Raw genomic sequence first — 6,201 nt, 5'->3', positions numbered from 1 at the left:
CCGGGGCCCACTTGGTGTGTGCTTGGGCTGAGCTTGAAGTTTACACGTGCAGAGGCTTCTTTTGGAGTTGAACGCCAAGTTGTAACGTGTTTTTGCCGTTCAACTCTGGTTCGTGACGTGTTTCTAGCGTTTAACTCCAGACTGCAGCGTAGAACTGGCGTTCAACGCCCTTTTACATCATCTAAACTCGGCCAAAGTATAGACTATTATATATTGATGGAAAGCCCTGGATGTCTACTTTCCAACGCAATTAAAATCGCGCCATTTTGAGTTCTGTAGCTCCAAAAAATCCACTTTCAGTGCAGGGAGGTCAGAATCCAACAACATCAGCAGTCCTTCTTCAACCTCTGATTCTGATTTTTGCTCAAGTCCCTCAATTTCAGCCAGAAAATACTTGAAATCACAGAAAAACACACAAACTCATAGTAAAGTCCAGAAATATGAATTTAACATAAAAACTAATAAAAACATCCCTAAAAGTAACTAGATCCTACTAAAAACATACTAAAAATAATGCCAAAAAGCGTATATATTATTTGCTCATCACAACACCAAACTTAAATTGTTGCTTGTCCCCAAGAAACTGAAAATCAAATAGGATAAAAAGAAGAGAATATACTATAAATTCCAAACTATCAATGAAACATAGCTCCAATCAGATGAGCGGGACTTGTAGCTTTTTGCCTCTTGAATAGTTTTGGCATCTCACTTTATCCATTGAGGCTCAGAATGATTGGCATCTATAGGAACTCAGAGTTCAGATAGTGTTATTGATTCTCCTAGTTCAGTATGTTGATTCTTGAACACAGTTACTTTATGAGTCTTGGCCATGGCCCTAAGCACTTTGTTTTCCAGTATTACCACCGGATACATAAATGCCACAGACACATAATTGGGTGAACCTTTTCAGATTGTGACTCATCTTTGCTAAAGTCCCCAATTAGAGGTGTCCAGGGTTCTTAAGCACACTCTTCTTTTGCTTTGGACCTCGACTTTAACCGCTCAGTCTCAAGTTTTCACTTGACACCTTCACGCCACAAGCACATGGTTAGGGACAGCTTGGTTTAGCCGCTTAGGCCAGGATTTTATTCCTTTAGGTCCTCCTATCCACTGATGCTCAAAGCCTTGGGATCCTTTTTATTACCCTTGCCTTTTGGTTTTAAGGGTTATTGGCTTTTTGCTTTTGCCTCTTGGTTTTAAGAGCTTTTGGCTTTTTCTGCTTGCTTTTTCTTTTTCTATTTTTTTTCTAATTTTTTTTCGCTATTTTTTTTCTATATTTTTTTTTTCTGCAAGCTTTTGTATTCACTGCTTTTTCTTGCTTCAAGAATCATTTTTATGATTTTTCAGATTATCAAATAACATGTCTCCTGTTCATCATTCTTTCAAGAGCCAACATATTTAACATTCTAAAACATCAACTTCAAAAGACATATGCACTGTTCAAGCATTCATTCAGAAAACAAAAAGTATTATCTTCACATCAAAATAATTAAACTAAGTTCAAGGATAAATTCGAAACTCATGTACTTCTTGTTCTTTTGTAATTAAAACTTTTTTCCATTTAAGAGAGGTGATGGATTCATATTCACTACTTTAAGGCATAGACACTTAGACACTAATGATCATGTAATAAAGACACAAACATAGATAAACATTTAACATAAGAAAACGAAAAACAGAAAGTTTAAGAACAAGGAATGAGTCCACCTTAGTGATGGTGGCGTTTTCTCCTTGAGGACCCAATGATGTCCTTGAGCTCTTCTATGTCTCTTCCTTGTCTTTGATCTTCTCTAATTTCATGGAGGATGATGGAGTGCTCTTGATGTTCCACCCTTAGTTATCCCATGTTGGAACTTAGTTCTCCTAGGGAGGTGTTGATTTGCTCCCAAAAATTCTGTGGAGGAAAGTGCATCCCTTGAGGTATCTCAGGGATTTCTTGATGATGAGCTTCCTCACGTGTTTCTTCAACTCCATGAGTGGGCTCTCTTGTTTGCTCCATCCTTTTCTTAGTGATGGGCTTCTCTTCTTCAATGGGAATGTCTCCTTCTATGAAAGCTCCAGCTGAGTAACATAGATGGCAAATAAGATGAGGGAAAGCTAGCCTTGCCAAGGGGGAGGACTTTTTGGCTATTTTGTAGAGTTCAAGGGAGATGACTTCATGAACTTCTACTTCCTCACCAGTCATGATGCTATGAATCATGATGGCCCAATCCACAATAACTTCAGATCGGTTGCTAGTGGGGATGATGGAGCGTTGGATGAACTCCAACCATCCTCTAGCCACAGGCTTGAGGTCCAGTCTTCTAAGTTGAACCGGTTTGCCTTTTGAGTCAATCTTCCATTGAGCTCCTTCCACACATATGTCCGTGAGGACTTGGTCCAACCTTTGATCAAAATTGACCCTTCTAGTGTAGGGGCGTGCATCTCCTTGCATCATAGGCAAGTCAAACGCCAACTTCACATTTTCCGGACTAAAATCTAAGTATTTCCCCTGAACCATGGTGAGATAATTCTTTAGGTTCGGGTTCTTACTTTGATCATGGTTCTTAGTGATCCATGCATTGGCATAGAACTCTTGAACCATTAGGATGCCGACTTGTTGGATGGGGTTTGTTAGAACTTCCCAACCTCTTCTTTGGATTTCATGTCGGATCTCTGGATACTCATTTCTCTTGAGCTTGAAAGGGACCTCGGGGATCACCTTCTTCTTGGCCACAACATCATAGAAGTGGTCTTGATGAGCTTTGGAGATGAATCTTTCCATCTCCCATGACTCGGAGGTGGAAGTTTTTATCTTCCCTTTCCCTTTTTTAGAGGATTCTCCGGTCTTGGGTGCCATAAATGGTAATGGAAAAACAAAAAGCTTATGCTTTTACCACACCAAACTTAGAATATTGCTTGCCCTCGAGCAAGAGAAGAAAGAATAGATGAAGAAGAAGAAGAAAATATGGAGGAGAGGAGGGAGAGGTGTATTCGGCCAAGAAGGGGAAAAGAGGGTTGTGTTGTGTGAAAATGAGGAAGAATGGAATGCTTTATATAGGGAGGGGAGGGGGGTTAGTTTCGGCCATATAGGGTGGGTTTGGGTGGGAAATTGATTTTGAATTTTGAAGGTAGGTGGAGTTTATGAGGTAGGTATATGGGGAAGAGTGGATGGATGTGAGTGGTGAAGTGGTGATAGGGAAGAGAGATTGAGGTGATTGGTGAAGAGTTTTGGGGAAGAGTGTTTATTGGGAAGAGAGGATGAACATTGAGAAGAGGGAATAGAGTTAGTGGTGGTAGGTGGGGATCCTGTGGGGTCCAAAGATGCTGAGTTGATCCTGTGGGGTCCACAGATCCTGAGGTGTCAAGGATTTGCATCCCTGCACCAATTAGGCATGTAAAATGCCTTTACATGCAATTCTGGCGTTTAAACGCCGAATTGATGCTTGTTCTGGGCGTTCAGCGCCCAGATGCAGCATATTTCTGGCGTTGAACGCTAGCCAAATGCTTGTTTCTGGCGTTCAGTGCCAGCTCTTCCTCAGTGTGCATTTCTGGTGTCTGAACGCCAGGATGCTGCTTGTTTCTGGCGTTCAACGCCTGATCCATGCTCTGTTCTGGCGTTGAACGCCAGCCAGATGCTCCTTACTGGCGTTTAAACGCCAGTAAGATCCTCCTCCAGGGTGTGATTTTTTTTCTGCTGTTTTTGATTCCGTTTTCAATTTTTATATTTATTTTGTGACTTCACATGATCATGAACCTAATAAAACATGAAATAACAATAAAAATAAATTAAATTAGATAAATAAAAATTGGGTTGCCTCCCAACAAGCGCTTCTTTAATGTCAATAGCTTGACAGTAGGCTCTCATGGAGCCTCACAGATGTTCAGAGCATTGTTGAGACTTCCCAACACCAAACTTAGAGTTTGGATATGGGAGTTCAACACCAAACTTAGAGTTTGGTTGTGGCCTCCCAACACCAAACTTAGAGTTTGACTGTGGGGGCTTTGGTTGACTCTGCAGTGAGAGAAGCTTTTTATGCTTCCTCTCCATGGGTACAGAGAGAGATCCTTGAGTTTTAAACACAAGGTTGTCCTCATTTAATTGAAGGATCAATTCTCCTCTGTCCACATCAATCACAGCTCTTGCTGTGGCTAAGAAGGGTCTTCCAAGAATGATGGATTCATCCTCATCCTTCCCAGTATCCAGGATTATGAAATCAGCAGGGATGTAAAGGTCTTTAACCTTTAATAACATGTCCTCTACTTGTCCATAAGCTATTTTCATGGATTTATCTGCCATTTCTAATGAGAAATTGCTTTCTTGTACCTCAAGGGTTCTTAGTTTCTCCATTACAGAGAGTGGCATGAGGTTTATTCCTGACCCAAGGTCACACAGATCCTTCTCAAAGGTCATGGTGCCTATGGTACAAGGTATTAAGAACTTTCCAGGATCTTGTTTCTTCTGAGGCAATGTCAGTTGATCCAGATCACTCAGTTCATTGATGAGCAAGGGAGGTTCATCTTCCCAAGTCTCATTACCAAATAATTTGGCATTCAGCTTCATAATTGCACCAAGGTACTTGGCAACTTGCTCTTCAGTAACATCCTCATTCTCTTCAGAAGAAGAATACTCATCAGAGCTCATGAATGGCACAAGGAGGTTCAATGGAATCTCTATGGTCTCTAGATGAGTCTCAGATTCCTTTGGTTCCTTAGAGGGAAACTCCTTATTGATCGCTGGACGTCCCAGGAGGTCTTCCTCACTGGGATTCATGTCCTCAACCTCCCTTACAGGTTCGGCCATGGTAATTAATTCAATGGCCTTGCACTCTCCTTTTGGATTCTCTTCTGTATTGCTTGGGAGAGTACTAGGGGGGTTTTAGTGATTCTTTTACTCAGCTGGCCCACTTGTGCTTCTAAATTTCTAATGGAGGACCTTGTTTCATTCATGAAACACACAGTGGCCTTAGATAGATCAGAGACTAAATTTGCTAAATTAGAGGTATTTTGTTCAGAGTTCTCTGTCTGTTGCTGAGTGGATGATGGAAAAGGCTTGCTATTACTAAACCTGTTTCTTCCACCATTATTAAAGCCTTGTTGAGGCTTTTGTTAATCCTTCCATGAGAGATTTGGGTGATTTCTCCATGAGGGATTATAGGTGTTTCCATAGGGTTCACCCATGTAATTCACCACTGCAATTGCAGGATTCTCAGAATCATAAGCTTCTTCTTCAGAAGATGCCTCTTGAGTACTGTTGGATGCAGCTTGCATTCCATTCAGACTTTGAGAAATCATATTGACTTGCTGAGTCAATATTTTATTCTGAGCCAATATGGCATTCAGAGTATCAATTTCAAGAACTCCCTTCTTCTGAGGCGTCCCATTACTCACAGGGTTCCTCTCAGAAGTGTACATGAACTGGTTATTAGCAACCATGTCAATGAGTTCTTGAGCTTCTGCAGGCGTTTTCTTTAAGGAATGGATCCATCTGTAGAAGTATCCAATGACATCTTAGCTAATTCAGACAGACCATCATAGAATATATCCAAGATGGTCCATTCTGAAAGCATGTCAGAAGGACACTTTTTGGTCAGTTGCTTGTATCTCTCCCAAGCTTCATAGAGGGATTCACCTTCTTTCTGTCTGAAGGTTTGAACATCCACTCTAAGCTTACTAAGCTTTTGAGGAGGAAAGAACTTGGCTAAGAAAGCCTTGACCAGCTTATTCCAAGAGTTCAGGCTATCTTTAGGTTGAGAATCCAACCATATTCTAGCTCTGTCTCTTACAGCAAATGGGAAAAGCATGAGCCTGTAGACTTCAGGATCTACTCCATTAGTCTTAACAGTATCATAGATCTACAAGAATTCAGTTAAGAACTGAAAAGGATCTTCAGATTGAAGTCCATGAAACTTGCAGTTTTGTTGCATCAGAGAAACTAATTGAGGTTTCAGCTCAAAATTGTTTGCTCCAATGGTAGGGATGGAGATGCTTCTTCCATGTAAATTGGAATTAGGTGCAGTAAAGTCACCAAGCATCCTCCTTGCATTATTATTATTTTTGGCTGCCATCTCCTCTTCGTGTTCGAAAATTTCTATAAGGTTATCTCTGGATTGTTGTATTTTAGCTTCTCTTAGTTTCCTCTTCAGAGTCCTTTCAGGTTCAGGGTCTGCTTCAATAAGAATGTTCTTGTCCTTGCTCCTGCTCATATGAAAAAGAGGGAAC

General features: G+C 40.9%; 1 non-coding gene across 1 annotated transcript; it reads left to right on the top strand.

Annotated features, from left to right (window-relative positions):
* The first annotated feature begins 5,543 nt into the window (after nt 1-5,543).
* Nucleotides 5,544-5,651, top strand: LOC112760826 (small nucleolar RNA R71). The gene has a single exon (XR_003181247.1). It is a non-coding gene; the product is annotated as a small nucleolar RNA R71 (small nucleolar RNA).
* The last annotated feature ends 550 nt before the right edge of the window (nt 5,652-6,201 follow it).

Source organism: Arachis hypogaea, chromosome 16 (assembly GCF_003086295.3).
Source record: "Arachis hypogaea cultivar Tifrunner chromosome 16, arahy.Tifrunner.gnm2.J5K5, whole genome shotgun sequence".
Taxonomy (NCBI): Eukaryota; Viridiplantae; Streptophyta; class Magnoliopsida; order Fabales; family Fabaceae; genus Arachis; species Arachis hypogaea.
Note: the sequence above shows the minus strand (reverse complement) of the source record. Positions and strands in the feature narration are given on the sequence as shown.